Source organism: Rhinoraja longicauda, chromosome 4, assembly GCF_053455715.1.
Source record: "Rhinoraja longicauda isolate Sanriku21f chromosome 4, sRhiLon1.1, whole genome shotgun sequence".
Taxonomy (NCBI): domain Eukaryota; kingdom Metazoa; phylum Chordata; class Chondrichthyes; order Rajiformes; family Arhynchobatidae; genus Rhinoraja; species Rhinoraja longicauda.
In genome coordinates this window covers 89,200,144-89,218,736 of record NC_135956.1, presented here as the reverse complement: position 1 = coordinate 89,218,736, position 18,593 = coordinate 89,200,144, and the positions used below count along the sequence as shown (strand labels likewise).

General features: G+C 44.9%; 1 protein-coding gene across 2 annotated transcripts in view; it reads left to right on the top strand.

Annotated features, from left to right (window-relative positions):
* Positions 1–18,593, top strand: part of reck (reversion-inducing-cysteine-rich protein with kazal motifs) — a 133,861-nt gene that overhangs the window by 3,247 nt on the left and 112,021 nt on the right. Inside the window, exons 2-4 of one of the 2 annotated variants that reach the window (XM_078398740.1) lie at positions 3,254–3,397; positions 14,288–14,367; positions 15,658–15,762. The gene's annotated coding sequence lies outside the window, so the exon portion shown is untranslated. The remainder of the gene's footprint in view (positions 1–3,253; positions 3,398–14,287; positions 14,368–15,657; positions 15,763–18,593) is intronic. The other variant, XM_078398738.1, reaches the window with a different exon arrangement.

Below are 18,593 nucleotides of genomic sequence, written 5' to 3'. Positions count from 1 at the left end.
CCCGGCATTTACCCAAGGAATGTCTTCGTAGTCTTTCTGGCCGTTCAGTCTATGGATTTGCATATTATGGTTTTGAAATATGCAATATTTGAAATCCCTTTTGCACTGAGGTATTGTGTTTCGTAGACCCTCTTCAGAACGGAGATGAGGAAGAACTTTTTCAGTCAGAGAGTGGTGAAGGTGTGGAATTCTCTGTCTCAGAAGGCAGTGGAGGCCAGTTCGTTGGATGCTTTCAAGAGAGAGCTGGATAGAGCTCTTAAGGATAGCGGAGTGAGGGGGTATGGGGAGAAGGCAGGAACGGGGTACTGATTGAGAGTGATCAGCCATGATCGTGCTGGCTCGAAGGGCTGAATGGCCTACTCCTGCACCTATTGTCTATTGTCTATTGTCTTCAAGGCTTGTCTGATTTATGTAGATTAGTGTGCTTAGAGTTTAAATATGAGATCTGGCAGAAGTTATTGCATGAATTGATGCAACGCCTCTAATATCCCTGAACATTTCAGAGGTACTTGTGCCTACAAGACCATGCCCACAGAACTCTTGGGTGGCTGGTAGACCCTGTTCCTAGGTTCCCAGTCTGTCAAAGCTGTCAAGGATTTCCATTGCTCCTGAATATTTGGCATTCAGAAAGATCCCAATTATTGATTTAAAGAGTAATTTTAAAATTATAGGAACAATTAATTAAAACACTTCTAGATGTTTTAAAATAATTAAGAACATTATAAAACACTACAGTAAAAGTAATGTAACCTGCCCAAAGTCTTGCAGTTCAATTAATCACAATTGAAACTGATGGGGATTACTGGCTCATGCAATCTGTCCTCATAATTTAACTCTGAGCCCTGGTAAATTTGTTCTGTTCCTCCGCTGAGGCTAATATTTTGTTTATTGGGTTTAATGCCCAAGGCAAAATGAAATAGTCCAGAAGTCTCTGTACTACTGAAGTGTACGTCCTCTTGTCTATTATTGAGTCCTCATGAGATGGCGGTTAACCTTCCAGTCACATTTTGTCTGCTGTGCATTGATGTAGAAATTTGTGGAATTGGCATTTTCCTTTTTTCTACTTGTCCCTGTTTTCTTCACACTATTAAGCACCGTGGTTTGAACTTTCTTGGTTAATTACTCATTCACTATTCCAAATGACAGTTGATTAATTGATTGCTCTCTCATATAGATATAGATATTTTTGTAGTTAGGAATGGGAAGAATTTAGCAGTTATTCGTTATTGTTTATTTTAAGGTGGAAAATTGGCGGGGGAACAAAATAACTGCTCCAGTTTAATCCTTAATAAATCTTGGGATTTTGAATGGGTGCTTTGTTTGGATTCTGAATGTCTGCTCAAGTTATCTGTTTAATTCCTGTTGTGGGCTTGAAAGTGTAGTCTTCTGGCTCAAATCTGAGATAGTTATGGCTGAACTAAGCTAGTTTAATCACATTTTTCCCTCTCTTTGGTAAAGCAGGGTCCTTGTGGAAAGCCCATGGCAATTAAGACAAATGATAGTCCGAGTTCTTTACATTCAGTCTGAATAATCACACGTAATACTGGATGAGCACATCAGATTTATTCCACAGTGGGGTTCTTCCCGTGAGGATCTCCAGACACAATACTAATGTCTGAAAAGATCTCAACTCAGGAGAGGGGAAGAACAACTTTTCCACGATTGTTTACTTTTTTATACAGAAAGGAAAAAGGGGCGTAACAGATAAAATTAAGTACCAATTACAATTCTAATACAATTTCCATGGTTACAGAGAAAACAAAATCATTAATACAGGTCACATGCTCAGAAACCAAACCATTAATATAAGTCACATGCTTTCGGGGAAACGCATCAATTTACCTAGAGTGGATTCGAAACTTTTCCTACTTTCACATGCACCCATATAAGGAGTTGTTATTAAGAAATAAACTTTCTTTATCTCTATACACGAGCAATCTCGCAGCTGCATGACCTTGCTTTACTGTTTTAATGCACAGCACTCACACAGTCAGACAGAGGAGTGGGGGAGTAAGAACAAGAGCCCCTACACTTCTGTATAAGAAGATAACTGCAGATGCTGATACAAATCGAAGGTTTTTATTCACAAAATGCTGGAGTAACTCAGCAGGTCAGGCAGCATCTCGGGAGAGAAGGAATGGCCCCTACACTTCTGTATACTCCTAAAGGGACAAACACATTCCATTCCCAAGGATAACATTTCTGCCACAAGCATCCATCTTACTGCTTTCCACTGAAAATAAGCATTCATTTTATATTAGCTAAAACAACAAAAGAAACCATCTCAACTACAACAAAATATCAATATCTCTAATTGACTATATCAGCTAATAGCATAGATTCTCAATATCAGCCATTAAAAATGATCTTTTGAGTTCAACAATGTTGCAAATCAGGACAATTACCCAAATCACAGAGCCTCTAATGTCAAGCTGGTGATGCAAGTTTATCTTTTCATCTGAGCACCACCTTTGGAAAATGAAGAAATCTCTTGGTGGATCTTGCAGCCCATTGATGCTATCAATGATTGTGAGGGAGAGACTTGGGACACTGGAACAGAGATATGCAGTTTGTCACATGGTGCCATGCAGGCGTTAAACAAGTGCAGATTACCTGGTGACACTCTCCACCCTCCCGCCACAGTCCTGCAAGTTTCTAAGTTTTTAGAATAAGTACTTATTTTGTTGCTCTTAGATGACCAGGTTTGACCAACTGAATTTTGGCAGAGCTTTCCAAATCCAAACTACCTCGTGTGTTAATAAGTTTTCCCCCTCGTATTGGATTTTTTTCTAGATAGTTTCTCCGACAACTATTTTTATCGGAGGTCGGAAAAATCTGATAATGTGCATAGAACAGTACAGGTTTTAAACGGTTTACTAAATCATGACCAAACAGCACCGTTGCAACAACATAAATGCATGCATTGCAAATTATATTATAAACAGTGTTGCCTGAAATTACTGAAGGTTTAATATAAAATGTTGCAAACTCTTGTTCTCTAATAGTATCACAATGCTGTATATTGCATGATTAAATCATCCTCGCTCACCCTACAGCTGGTCAATTAATCTTGTTAGCAGTTTCGCTTGCAAGTTACCCTTTTAACTCTAAAGATTAGTATAGAGATACATCGTGGAAGCAGACCCTCAGCCCACCGAGTTCGCACCGACCAACAACCCCTGCACACTAACGCTATCCTACACATACTAGGGACAATTTGCAAATTAACCTCCAAACCTGTGCGCCTTTCCAGTGTGGGAGGAAACAGGAGATCGCAGAGAAAACCCACGCCAGTCACGGGTAGAATGTACAAACAGCACCTAAAGTCAGGATGGAACCCGGGCCTTCGACGCTGTAAGGCAGCAACTCTACCCCTGCGCCAACATGCCGCCACTAGGTAGGTGCCAAATAAAGTTCCCATTAACATGGAAAATCAGAACCTTTAAAGCCGTGTTGATGGTGGGCAGTAATTACCAAAAGTAAAAAATTAGGCTAATTGCCTTCAGGAAGTTGTTTTCTGCTTCTTGTGGGGAAAAATGAAAGAAGACTTGAATTTATTCTGCTTTTATTGACTTTCATGGGCTCAAAATACCTTGTAACCAATGATGTGTAGCCACAGTTCTGTCGTTAGACTTTACACTTTAGAAATATAGCGCGGAAACAGGCCCTTCGGCCCACTGGGCCCAGCCGACCCCAGCAATCACACCGTACAGTAGCACTATCCGACACACTAGGGACAATTCACAATTGTATCACAGCCAATTGTCCTACAAGCCTGAATGCCTTTGGAGTGTGGGAGGAAACCGGAGCACCTGGAGAGGGACCCGCACGATCACGAAGAACATGGGGCTCCGTACAGACAGCACCCGTCACCTGGATTGAACCTGGGTCTCTGGCAGTGTTGGGCAGCAGATCCAACACTGAAAACACAGTGGCCATGTGCACATAACAAGCTTTTGCAAACAGTAATCTAATACTGACAATATATACCAAGTCTTCAGTTAAGTGGGAAATGTTTAAAGGCCATTAGGAAACTTTCTTCCTGTGGATGATGTTGCAGTATCTTTTACCTCCACCTGAGTACGTAGGCAAGACTTTGGCTTACGTCATCCATAGTGCTCACTGCTGACAATGCAGCAATCACACAATGATGCACAGAAATGTCCAGTTGAATTATCTACTCTAACCTTAAGCAAAAGTGACTAACACTGAGCCCAGCTGAAAGTAAATTATATGTTTTCTATACATTGCTTATTTTCTAACTCTGGAAGTCTTTAAATAGAAGTGGCGTGCCAACCACTCCACCTCTTATTCTACCTTGAATTGAATGGAATGTTTTATTGTCACATGTGACAAGCCACAGTGAAATTCTTTTGCTTGCATACCTTGCCAAGGTATGCAAATAGTCCCCCATAAAGGGCGCTTACAGAGTTACAAATTCCACCCCCCCCCAACCCCTGTGCCGGTTCCCCCTTTGGTCCCCATTGTCCATTCTTCCTCCCCTCCCCCACCCCCGCCCCCCTCACGGCGGTCCCCCCTGGCCAGGTCCCCGCTGCTCTTCCCCCTCCCTCACGGCGGTCCCCCCATGCCGGGTCCTCCTTTGTTTCTTCCCTCCCTTAGCAGTGGCGTCCTCACTTCCACGTGGTCTGTCCTCGTCGGTCTGTCGGCACCCCCACACTACCACACCGACCACTCCACTGTCGCTACTGTGTCCTCTCTGGTTGCCTCCGTGGGCTCTGTCGACAATAGACAATAGGTGCAGGAGGAGGCCATTCGGCCCTTCGAGCCAGCACCGCCATTCAATGTGATCCTGGCTGATCATTCTCAATCAGTACCCCATTCCTGCCTTCTCCCCATACCCCCTGACTCCGCTATAATAGACAACTCGCGGTGCGCGTGCTCTGACCTAGGTCGTGGTCTCTGCCGGCCGCAGGCTCCGACCCGTGGAGACTCCGACCTCCGCCGGCCGCATGGGCTCCGGCCTTGCCGACCCACGGGGAGTCTGGTCTCGCTGCCTTCGTCAGCCGCGTGGGCTACAGCCTCGGCTACTTCGCGGCCCGCCAGGCGACGTCTGATTCGTAGCAATATGTCTCTTACAACACTTTAACCCATAACTCCAACCACTTTGTCCTCTCTGAGCAATTTTATAATCCAGTTATAAAAATCACAAATTGTTTACTTTTGAGTCAGCAGTCCAAAACTTGCTAATGTTTCCATTTATTATGGGGGCTAGTGGAATCAAGGGATGTGGGGAGAAGTTGGGCACAGGTTACTGATTGTGGATGATCAGCCATGATCACAATGAATGGCGGTGCTGGCTCGAAGAGCCGAATGGCCTCCTCCTGCACCTATTTTCTATGTTTCCATTATAACATATGCAAACTCCTCATGTACAGAGCACAACATTGAGTCATTTTTGTTATTTTGCCATGGCTTGTTGCTTTGATGACATTGTCACTCATCACAGGTCTCGACCGAAAGTTTGGCTTTTAAATAAACAATTTAGGATTTCTTTCCAATTTATAGTCTCCTTTAAAGGGTTAGCTCTAACACACGTGCCCACGTCGCCTTGGAGTGAAAATTTCAGTCAACCTTTTAGTCAGCTTTTTGGTTCGCAGTGGGTTATATTCTTGCTGCAGACTTCTGACTACCCCTCCATTCTTCGTCCTCTGCTTTTGACCCTTCAGCCAATTTGAACAGTTTTTCCATTTGCTCCTTACAAATCATTCATGATCAAATCTCTCGATCTTGTGTTTCACACAGAACTATTCCATCTTCTGTTTCTTCAGATAGAAAGTCTTTCATCTCTGTAATCAATGGTTTCATATCTATCAACGCTTGTTTGAAGATCTTTGAAGATAAGTCATATGCTTTCTGCCTTCTTGAGTCCTGTCACAAATGCATCAGAAATAGGAGCTGTGATGTGACCCCATATGCTTGCGTCTTCATTCGGTAAGCTCATGGCTGATTTTTACTTCAATGCCTCTTTTCCACAAGAATCTCACATCACTTGATATTTTAACATCTTAAAAATACCTTCTTGAATATACTCTGACTGAGCTTCAGCGCTCTTGTGTGGAGAATTTTAAAGACTCTGAGTGAAGAAACCTGATTATTTCAGTCCTGAATGTCTGACCTTAATTTGATTCTCTGATCCCTAGTTCTAAAAACCCAGCCAGGGAAAATATTATCCCTGCATCTATCCTGTTGAACTTAAATGAATTTTGCATGTTTCAATTAGACTATTTTCATTTTCGTGAGCCTGCTTGATCTCTGTAAGGAAGACCATTGTTTGTGGAATCATCTCGCAGTTGCTTCATTGCCTCCATTGCAAATATGTTGTTCTTCAGGCTGGGATAGTCCAGATGATTTTTGCTAAGGATCTTTATAATTGGGCTGAGGCATCTCTACTCGTAGTTGTAGCTTCTTGTCAGGTACCTTCTTCGTTCATTAATGTTCATTTTCATTGATTAGTGTGCATGGACACCCAGATCACACTGAGCATCAATATTTTTCATTGACTTGCTGTTTAAAGCAGATGATACATCTCTTCTTTCAATCATTTTCCCATGTTAAATTCCATTGGCCAGGTTCTTATTCATCTAACCTTTTCATGTCCCTCTGAAACCTCTCAGCATTTGTCTCTTAGCCTAAGTAGCCTTGTGTTGTATTAACAATAGGTTTTGATACATCACGCTTGAACACCTCTTCCAATTATAGATTTATAGAGTCATACAGTGTGGAAACAGGCCCTTCGGCTCAACTTGCCCAGACAGACCAACATGTCCCATCTACACTAGTCCCACTTGCCTGTATTTGGCCTAAACCTGTCCTATCCATGTACCTGTCTAGTTGTTTTTCTTAAACGTTGCGATAGTCCCCGCTGCAACAACCTCCTCCGGTAGCTTGTTCCATATACCTACTAACCTTTGTGTGAAAAAGTCACCCCTCGGATTCCTATAATTTTTTTCCCCTTTCTCCTTAAGCCTATGCCCTCTGGTTCTATATTTCCTCTACTCTGGGCAAGAGACTCTGTGCGTTTACCTGATCTATCCCTCTCATGATTTAATGCACCTCTAAGATCACCCCTCATCCTCCTGCGCTCCAGGGAATAGAGTCCCAGCCTGCTCAACCTCTCCCTATAACACAGACCCTCGAGTCCCGGCAACATCCTTGTAAATCTTTTCTGCACACTTTCCAACTTGATATCGTCTTTCCAATAACGTGGTGCCCAGAACAGAACACAATACTCTAAATGCGGCCTCACCAATGTCTTGTATAACTGCAACATGACCTCCTAACTTCTGCACTCAATACTCGAGTGATGGTCAATGAGCCAAAAGCCTTTTTGACCATTTATATGTGACGCCACCTTCAACAAACTACCTACCTGCATTCCTAGATCCCTCTGCTATACAACCCTTTCCAGACCCCTGCCGTTCACTGTGTGCGTCCTACCCACTTTAGACTTTTCGCACTTCACATTTGTCTGCATTACACTCCATGACCCATTCCACAGGCCACCTGGCCAATCGATCAAGGTCCAGCTGCAATTTTTGACAACCATCTTCACTTATCTGCAATACCACCCACTTTTGTAACATCAACAAACTTGCTAATCTTGCCATGTACGTTCTCATCCAAATCCCAAATTATTGATCTAGATTCTTTGATGTGATTGAACAGCTGGAGCCCTAATATAGATCCTAGTGACATCTCAACAAGTTGCAGAAGCAGTGGAGCTTGGAAGTTGGCAGTCAGTGCATTCACTGCATCTGGTGCTGACACTTGCACAACTCTAGAATGTGGATCATCATGTCCTGGGATGTCTGGCAATTCGGTCCCATTATTTTCTCCAGAATGACTAATTTATGACCCTCATTATTTTATGGTCTACAAATAATTTCTCCTGTTTGTTTGTAAGGATTGAAATTAATTAGATAATTATTTTTACATATCTTTAAAAGCTTTTGTAGTGTTTTTATTCCTCGCTAGACTTCCTTCATATTCTATTTATCAGTGTCAGAACTTTCCAATAAATTTTGGAATGCCCCCAATCCTTAGGCCTACTGCTTTTTTGGCAACATTATAATTATTTTCCTTTGATCTAATATTGTCTTTATCTTGATAAGCAAAGTTGAACCATTTTCCTGCTGTTCTTTTGCCTTAAAGAAATTTATTTTCCTTGTACTACTTCAAAAATGCTAGCCGTTGTTTATTGTCATGCCATTTAGTTATGTTTTGCAAAGTACCATAGCCAATTCATGGCTCATGCTTTGATTTTGTTTTGCTTAATTCAGATATGTCTTTGGTTTCAGGTTGTGCTGAATCATTGTCTTTTGCTATAAAGTTCTATAATATTATGATCACTTTTTCCTCAAGTACCTCCATTTGCAACTAACTTTAAATAGACTTTCCCCTTTGGTCCCTGTACAAATTATTTTAGAAGACCAGAAGGTAGACACAAAATGCTGGAGTAACTCAGCGGGTCAGGCAGTATCTCCGGAGAGAAGGAATGGGTGACGTTTCGGGTCGAGGCCCATCTTCAGACTTTTTTTCCTACACATTTTAGAAGACCATCTCAGATATCATTCGGCAATTTATCCCCCAACTGTAATTTATCCCCCAATTTATTACTGCCGGTTTGCTAGTTTAAGATTTAAGCCTACGATGTTTACTATACTGCCCTTGTATTTGTGGATACCTTTCCTTTCTTGATCTACCATGACAATTTGCTAATCCATACCAGCAGCATTTCTGCCTCTTGTTGATTTATTTAAAAGCTTTTCCCAGGATGATTCTACTTACTTTTCTGGTCTAAGATTCTTCTGTTGTTTGATATCAGGGCAATCCTTGCCCCCTTTTCCATTTATTTCTTCTAAAAGATAAGTATCCCAAGATATTTAATTTTCAAGTTCCTCTGCAGAAGCAAAGTGACGACCTTGGTCTTGGCACCAGCAGACGACAGAACCTTGGATACGCATTCTACTGTCTGCATGGGATGGCATCCACCCCCCTAACTTTACTGTCCTCTACTTCCAGTCCAAGCCATTTCACTCCTTAACTAGAGTAGTTACTCATACCATGATACTATGGTCAATTTGGTCAACCACCTTTTGGTCACTGTTCCCACTCACACAGGTTATAAAAACCTTGTGCCTGTGAACCAGAACCAGGGGACACAGTCTTAGAATAAAGGGGAGGCCATTTAAAACTGAGGTGAGAAGAAACATTTTCACCCAGAGAGTTGTGAATTTGTGGAATTCTCTGCCACAGAGGGCAGTGGAGGTCAATTCGCTGGATGAATTTAAAAGCGAGTTAGATAGAGCACTACGTACGGGCTAGTGGAATCAAGGGATATGGGGAGAAGGCAGGCACAGGTTACTGATTGTAGATGATCAGCCATGATCACAATGAATGGCGGTGCTGGCTCGAAGGGCCAAATGGCCTCCTCCTGCACCTATTTTCTATGTTTCTAAGTGCTAAGGCTTCTGTAGGACTTTCTTAATCTCCATTCCTTTCTCAGTCATTGTCATTAATGCCTCTCTTGATTAACCCTTTCTACAATATTTAAAGTAAGGTGTGTTGCTACCTCCTGTAATAAAGTATAGAGGTATTACTGGTACATCTCAGCTCAAGGGCTTAAATCAAAGTTCCATGTGCTGAAGCTACTTGTATGTTGTGGTTACCACTGGACCCCAATGCCTTTCATCAACTCCCACATACTGCCAATCTTGAAATTGAAGACTAACCTTTCTTCCCTTTTTGGTATCATAATTAATTTTAAAAAATCAAATCGAAACAAAAACCCTCTTTTCCGCCCTCCCAACTGCAAAATGCTATTTAAACAAGGTATTTTACTGTCACGTGTACCAGTTCAGGTACAGTGATATTCGTATTACCATTCAGCCATACTAAAAAAAAAACAACAAGACTCACAACCACATAAAGGTCAACATGACCATCCACCACAGTGGATTCCACATGCCTTACTGTGATGGAAGGCAATAAAGTCTAATTTTCTTCCCTCGTTTTTCTTCCGCGGTCGGGGCAGTCGAACCATCCGTTGGGGCGATCGAAGCTCCCGCGTTAGGGTGGTCATTTATCCTTTTTTTTCATTTAGAGATACAGCGCGGAAACAGGCCCTTCGGCCCACCGAGTCCACGCCGCCCAGCGATCCCCGCACATTAACACTATCCTACACACACTAGGGACAATTTTTACATTTACCCAGTCAATTAACCTACATACCTGTACGTCTTTGGTCGAAGCTGCTGCAGCTTGGTGCTCCCAAAGTCGGCCTCTAACCAGAGACCGTGAGCTCCATGATCTCCTGCGGTTGGAGCAAAGGGATCGCCAGCTCCACGATGTTAAAGTCCCGCAGGCTCCCTCGGTTGGAGCAACCGAAATCGGTCTCCAGCAGAGGCCTCCAGCTCCTCGATGTTAGGCCACAGTGCGGACGAAGATACGATACGGAAAAAAATCGCATCTCCGTCGGGGTAAGAGATTTTAAAAAAGTTTCCCGCCAACTTCCCCCCCCCCACCATCCCCTACATAAAACAAGCTAAAGAACACTAAAAACACACATCAGTCTGAAGACGGGTCTCGACCCGAAACGTCACCCATTCCCTCCTAGATGCTGCCTGACCTGCTGAGTTACTCCAGCATTTTGTGATACCTTCGATTTGTACCAGCATTTGCAGTTATTTTCCTACATTAAAAACATACCAAAGAATCACCACAGAAGGAAGGGACAGACAGACTGTTGGCGAGGCAGCCATTGCTGGCACCACCCGGGACAATTTGCATTCATACCAAGCCTATTCAGCCATGATCGCATTGAATGGCGGTGCTGGCTCGAAGGGCTGAATGGCCTACTCCTGCACCTATTGTCTATTGTCTATTAACCCACAAACCTGTACATCTTTGGAGAGTGGGAGGAAACCGAAGATCTTAGCGAAAACCCACGCAATTATGATCTATGAGAAAACACACTGGCCAATTCTGCAGAGAAAGCTTCCACAAACATTGATATAATGACCAGGTAATTTGTTTTAACTGTGTTGATTGAAGGATAAAAATTATGCAGGGCACTGAGAAGTCTGTTTCCATTTGCCCCTTAGTGTGTATATTCCCCTTTCTGCATAGATTTTGGTGCCAGTTGAAAACAAACAAAGCTACCATCTAAAATAAAATCATAAAGAAAAAATATAGACATGCTTTAGGTGCAGAGTGCAGGTCAGGGTCAGCATGTTGTACAAATCATTATGTATTGCGAAATAATTTGTTTCATACCCCCTTTCATGGGAAAGAGTTGAACGTCCATGCCCAATTACGTATCAGGTGTGAGAGGCCATCTGAACCATTGCTTCTTGCTTGATCTTTGTAGCTGGTTTGATACTGCCTTTTCTCTTTCAACTTGGAAATTATTTTGTTTGTAATAGTGCTTTCCTTTTGATTTCAAATTACTGAAATGACCTCAAATATTGCACGTTCTTTTTTCCTTCTGCCAAACTCTCAATTAGATGTCGAGTTAGTTTTCTCTTACAGTATCTGGAATTCTCTTGTTTTACTTGATTTGCATTTAATTCTTCCTTACTTTTATCCACTTGTTCCCTTTTAATCCCTAGCCACCAGTCTGCCTCATAAACAGTGCTGCACGAATGTGCTGATAAGTCACAGTGGCGCAGCAATAGTGTTGCTGCCTTACAACACCAGAGGCCAGGGTTCGATCCTAACTGCGGCTGCTGTATGTACGGAGTTTGTACGTTCTCCCTGTGAATGCATGAGTTTTCTCCGGGTGCTCCGGTTTCCTCCCAAGTTCCAAAGACGTGCAGGTTTGTAGGTTAATTGGCTTCTGTAAATTGTCCCTGGTGTGTAGTATAGAATTAGTGTACGGGTGTTCGCTGTTTGGCACAGACTCGATGTGCCGATGCGCCTTTTTCCATGTTGTATCTCTAAAATAATTGAAGACTAACCTTCTTTCCCCTTTTGGTATCATAATTAATTAAAAAAATCAAAACTAAGCAGGACCCCTCCCTCCCAAGTGCAAAAATGCTGCATGAGTTTTCTCTGGGTGCCCCGGTTTCCTCCCAAGTTCCAAAGACGTGCAGGTTTGTAGGTTAATTGGCTTTGTGTAAATTGTCCCTGGTGTGTAGTATAGAATTAGTGAATGGGTGATCGCAGTTTGACACAGACTCGACGGGCGGATGGGCATGCTGTCCCTCTAAAATTAAAAAAAACTAAACACTAGAGTCAGGGATTTGAAGAAACATGCCTATTTTGTAGATTTGTGGAAATTTGTCGATCAGAAAGTTGCATTTTTATCTATCCCAACCAAACGTGGACTTTGGCATTGTTTACCTCCTGGCTGTTGGTTTGCAATCTTTTAAGTGCTGGCTCTTCAAGTGTTCTTGGAATGCTCATTAAATACGGTGAAGGCCTGCTGGATCCACTTACACCCTGAGGCAGTGAGGTCTCGGCTCCCCACCACTCGTTGAGTGAAATCACATGGGGATGTGTGTAAATAAAGTAGAGCAGGAGGCTAAGCATGCTGCCTTGATGTGTGCATGTGTTCATGGTCAGAGAATAGGATGTGTTGTTACCAATTTGCAGTATCTGAGGTCTGACGATGATGTCTGGATCCAGTTGCGAAGCGAGGTATGGAGGCCCAGGTCTTTGAGCTGGTGATGAGTTTGAGGGGACAATAGTGTTGAATGCTTTTTATTCACAAAATGCTGGAGTAACTCAGCAGGTCAGGCAGCATCTCAGGAGAGAAGGAATGGGCGACGTTTCGGGTCGAGACCCTTCTTCAGACTCGACCCGAAACGTCGCCCAGTCTGAAGAAGGGTCTCGACCCGAAACGTCGCCCAGTCTGAAGAAGGGTCTCGACCCGAAACGTCAGCCATTCCTTCTCTCCTGAGATGCTGCCTGACCTGCTGAGTTACTCCAGCATTTTGTGTTTAAATACCTTAGATTTGTACCAGCATCTGCAGTTATTTTCTTACATAGTGTTGAATGCTGATCTGTAGTTAATGAATAGCAGCCTGATGTATGCACTCCTGCTATCCAAATGATCCAGAGGGTAGAGCCAGAGAGATGAAGAAGGGTCTCGGCCAGAAACGTCACCCATTCCTTCGATCCAGAGATGCTGCATGTCCCGCTGAGTTACTCCAACAATTTTTGTCTATATCTAGGGAGATGAGTAGGAAGGCACTGCAGATGCTGGTTTAAACTGAAGATAGACACAAAAAGCTGGAGTAACTCAGTGGGTCAGACAGCATCTTTGGAGAAAAGGAATAGGAAAATGAACCTGCTAAGTTACTTCAGTTTTTTGTCTATACAGGGAGATGATTTCTACGATTGACCTGTTGTGGCAAATTGAAGTGGATCGAGGTAATTTCTGAGGCAAGAGTGGGTGGGTTGACAGCGCCATAACTAACCCCTCGATGCATTTCACTTACTGGAAGTAGTTATGTCAGAAAAGTATCAGTTGTATAGATTTGTGCAATATAAAGATTTCAAAATCAGATATTAAAAATTGATTAAATGCGTTCTGTGGGTTGCGGGATCCACAGGATACTATTGTTTTTGAAGAGAAAGCTTGTCCTCCCTCTGAAATTGCCCCCTGTAGTTGTACTTGAATCAAGTTTAATTATTTTTTGTTAAATCAGAGAGACCTCGAGATTAGGTCCACAATTCCTCTGCCCAAGCAATGTAGCAAAACACAAGAAGTTGCCTTGTGGCTTTGAAATGGAAATTAATATCCAGAATATTCCTCTACCAAAATATGCAGATGCTGATTGATCTTTCTCTGCATTGAGTGCTAAAGATTTGTTTTTTCCTTAACTAATGTTATTGTTGAAGAGCAACTTTGCCTTTCTTGAACTATTTTTCAATGTAAATTTGCATTAAACACAGTAGGTTTACCACTTTCTCTGTCAGTTTTTCCTTTTTTAAAAAAATTGTATTTTTGAAAATGTCTCCAATCAAGCGTTGTAACCATTGTTGAAGCTGTTGTGAATGATTTACTGTTAGTGTTCCTGACTATTGATTATTGTGAAGAAGTAACTTGGTTTACTGTCAATTTCAAGACCACTGAATGTCCTTGCTTCATTCGAACACGAGTATTAGGCGCTCGCTGCAATGCAAAAGATAATTCAACATAAATCCAATCTTTAATTCAAAATTTAAGTATTTTCAACTCTTAATTATTTTGAATATTTCTGGCATAGTATATCTAAATGCAGGATTAAATACATTTCTGATCTACTTTTTCTTCCTTCAGGTGAAAAAATTAAACTACGTTCAGATGGAATGATTTATCTAGACTTTTGTGAAATTTCCAACATGAAAACAAGTTAATGGGTAAGTTTTTGGTTATTTCTGAAAATGGATATAATTTTTACTCCCTGCGTGGACATTTAGTGGCAAACAAAACCGCAGTCTAAAATTGCATGAAGAATTTAGCTGGATGAACTTTAAACCTTTTGTGTATGTGATTTTCTACTGGGTACTCCATTGGAACTTCTGAGATTTGGTTTACATGTAGCTGTTAATAACATGCTAATATTTTTTGAAGCCAATTGTAAATCATTAGAAGATAAAATAACAGTTCACATTATTACACCTGTTTGCATTGCAGACATTCATAAATGCCTGCCAGGGTTGTGAGATGGCCAAAAGGAAATGTTTGTGATTGCAGAAAAATTCTGGAGTGGTGCTAGAGCAAACATGCAAACATAAAGGGGTACAGCCTTAATTTGTAATGGAGCGGAGGCAGGTAGATGTCATACGATAGACTTGCACTGGTACATGGATGTGTGGCTGTCAACGTGTGGTGGAGGCAAGGATAAGAATCTTGGACAATTTGATGAGCCTTCGTGTGACAATGGAGCTTGATGTGAACTGGATTGTGCAAAACAACTTGGGCATTGAGGAAACTAGTCAAGGGGCAGAGATTGAATCTGTGCAGCTAGCTACTACACTGGTGTCATATTTGGTTATTAACCTATCTGAAAGTTTTAACGCTTTGCTTAGGTGTAATATCTCAAAAGGCTTGTGTAAGTTAGAAGAATGGAACAATAACTGACGCTTTCCCCCTCTCTCCCTCACCCTAGTTCTCTGACTAGTTTTACTGTCCTGGTTAATTTTACTGTTTGTATGGCTCGCTGTCACCTTCCCGTTAGCAAACAATTAACCATTCTACATTTGCTTGATCACCATCTGCTTTGATCTGTCATTTTCACACCTTACATTCTCTTTGTACCCTTCCATATCTCCAGTTTCCCCCTCACCTGACTCTCAGTATGAAGAAGGGTCTTGACCCCGAAACGTCACCCGTTCCTTCTCTCCAGAGATGCTGTCCTTCCTGCTGAGTTGCTCTAGCATTTTGTGTCTATCTTCAAAGAAATCATCCTGCTGAGTTTTAAATCTCTGAGTGATTGATTGCCAAGTAAAATTGAAAGTTGCTTAAAATTGTTTGTTTTTTATTTTGAGTATGAAATATCATAGAACAAAAAGGACTTCACACCACAGTGAAATAACAAATGTAAGAAGGATACAGTATGAAAGATTGCGATTTATGATGGAGAGTGAGAGTGGAAATAAGGGGAAGAAAAGTCTTTTACAAGCTCTTTTTTTTTTCCTGCATTACAGAGCAAGAGGGTAAATGGAATCCTCCAACTACCTTCTACTACCATTGTTGGTAAATATAGAGGATATTTATGCCTTGGCTGAAAAGGAGGAATTGAGCTAATTCAGGTTGGTATCAGTTCATTTAATTTAAATCCATTTATACAAACTTTGTTTATTAAACTTCTTTGTTTATTAACGTTTCCCATGTTTCATTGAATCTAAAATCACAGACCTGATGGGTAATAGGAATCCCTCATGGTTAGTTTAAATCTCATATGAGTGATATATTAGCGTTAAAATTAAGCTACATTAGTGGACATTGGCCTAGTTTTCAAACCATTTACCGCAATACTTTTTAAACAAAAATAGCTGGCACCAAAACTTAATTAATCCAGATTGAAAATAAACTCTGCATTCTTGAGTGAATGAATTGATCAAACAGCATATATCGGCGAAACCAAGCGCAGGCTCGGCGATCGCTTCGCTGAACACCTGCGCTCGGTCCGCATTAATGCCACTGATCTCCCGGTGGCCCAGCACTTCAACTCCCCCTCCCATTCCCAGTCTGACCTCTCTGTCATGGGCCTCCTCCAGTGCCATAGTGAGGCCCGCCGGAAATTGGAGGAGCAGCACCTCATATTTCGCCTGGGCAGTTTGCGGCCCGGTGGTATGAACGTTGACTTCTCCAACTTCAGATAGCTCCTCTGTCCCTCCCTTCCCCTCCTCCTTCCCAGATCTCCCTCTATCTTCCTGTCTCCACCTATATCCTTCCTTTGTCCCACCCCCGACATCAGTCTGAAGAAGGGTCTCGACCCGAAACGTCACCCATTCCTTCTCTCCCGAGATGCTGCCTGACCTGCTGAGTTACTCCAGCATTTTGTGAATAAATCGATTTGTACCAGCATCTGCAGTTATTTTCTTATACTACTGGTTGCTCCACTGCGATTTCTCTTCGAGGTATGTCCACTTTGAAGAAGTTCTCCTCCTCTCTTCGACGAGAGTTCAGTAACATGCTCTCTCGCTGCTCCCCCTCTGTGATTTCTCCTGCCCTCCTACTCTACGACCACATCTTGACCCAGACTCGCTACCACAGCCACATCTGCTTCCTTGGGACTTGCCTGCGCCTCCATCTTCTGCCTCGTGGTTTCCAGCTCCGTTTCCAGACCTCCCAATTCGGACCCAACCCGGACTACCGTCTCCAACAGACCATCTGCCACTTCTCTGAACAGTTTTCTTTCCGTGCCCTGCGTTGTACCCTGGCTGGGATGCGCCGGCACCAGCAGGCCCTCTCTCTGACTCTCCCACAGCTCCGGGCCTCATTCACCCACACCTGCAACGGGCCCCAACTATACGTCATCCTACGCCGGATCCACGCCCTCAACACTCGATTCTTCACCTACCTGGACTCCACGAAGGCTCGCAAACTCACCTGCCTCCAGACGGATGCCTCCACCGACACTCCTCGGCAGCGACTCGACCGCCCGCAGGCCCGCAACTCGACTACTGCTCCACACTGCCGGCCGGCACACCACGAGGCAGAGGCCCGCGGCGCCATTACTGCCACCAGGTGCAGTACCGCTCCTCACCACCTCCCCGGGGCCGCCGACTGCCGAGGCCTACCTGAGGCCATCACCACCCACCGCCTCCCCGGGGCCGCCGACGCCGACCACCGCATCCCCTGGGCCGTTGCCGCCGACGCCGACCACCGCCTCCCCGGGGCCGCTGCCGCCGACGCCGACCTCCACCGCCTCCCCGGGGCCGCTGCCGCCGACGCCGACCTCCACCGCCTCCCCGGGGCCGCTGCCGCCGACGCCGACCACCGCCTCCCCGGGGCCGCTGCCGCCGACCTCCACCGCCTCCCCGGGGCCGCTGCCGCCGACGCCGACCCCCACCGCCTCCCCGGGGCCGCCGACGCCGACCTCCACCGCCTCCCCGGGGCCGCTGCTGCCGACGCCGACCTCCACCGCCTCCCCGGGGCCGCTGATTGCCGAGGCTCACCTGAGGCTGCCGCCGCCGACCTCCACCGCCTCCCCGGGGCCGTTGCCGCCGACGAGCGAGGCCTCTGCACCGCCGCTGCCGCCCACGACCTTCCCGACCCCCTCACCGCCGCCCACGCCCTCCCCGGCCATCCGCTGACCGAGCCGACCGTCACTCACCCGGACTCCAGGTCCCCGCGGGCCTCCCCCAGCGACCGTGCTGACCCGCGCCGCTCCACCGCCCAGCAGCAGGTCACAGCCGTCGCTGTACCCGGCCCCCGGGACCAACAACAGGCTGCAGCTCCACCCGGCCCACACACACCGCGCTGGGCCCACAGCCCCCACCAGGCAGAGCCCCTCAGCACTGCTGGGTCCTACTGCCCACCCCCTACTACAGGTAACTGCAGCAGGGGTTCCACTGGGTCTCCCCCTTCCCCCTCCAGCCAGGCGACCCCCAGTACTCCCCACATCGGTCCTCATGCCCCCCTCTGCCCAGCTAACCCACCACCCCCCCACCATACATCCCCTCCACCTGCCCCCCTGCCTCCATCCGACCCCAACCCCCACCATTGCCGGGTGTTCACCATCCCCCCTGACCTCCCCCTTTCAGACACCGAACGGTCTGTCCTCAGCAGAGGCCTTACCTTTGTTCCCCTCCGCCCCCACATCAACGAGTTCCGCGTCCGCCATGACGTGGAGCTCTTCTTCCGCCGCCTCCGCCTCCGAGCCTTTTACCATGGTAAGGAGTCCCGACCCCGCACTGATGACCCCTTCTCCCGTCTCCAACGGACCCCCTCCACTTTTACCCCCCAGTATGGCCTACTACCCCCACTAGAACTTTTTATTTCAAACTGCCGGCGTGACATCGGCCGCCTCAAATTTTCCACCCCCCTGACTAACTCTAACCTCTCCCCTCCTGAACGTGCAGCCCTCAACTCACTCCGCAACAACCCGGACTTAATAATTAAACCCGCTGACAAG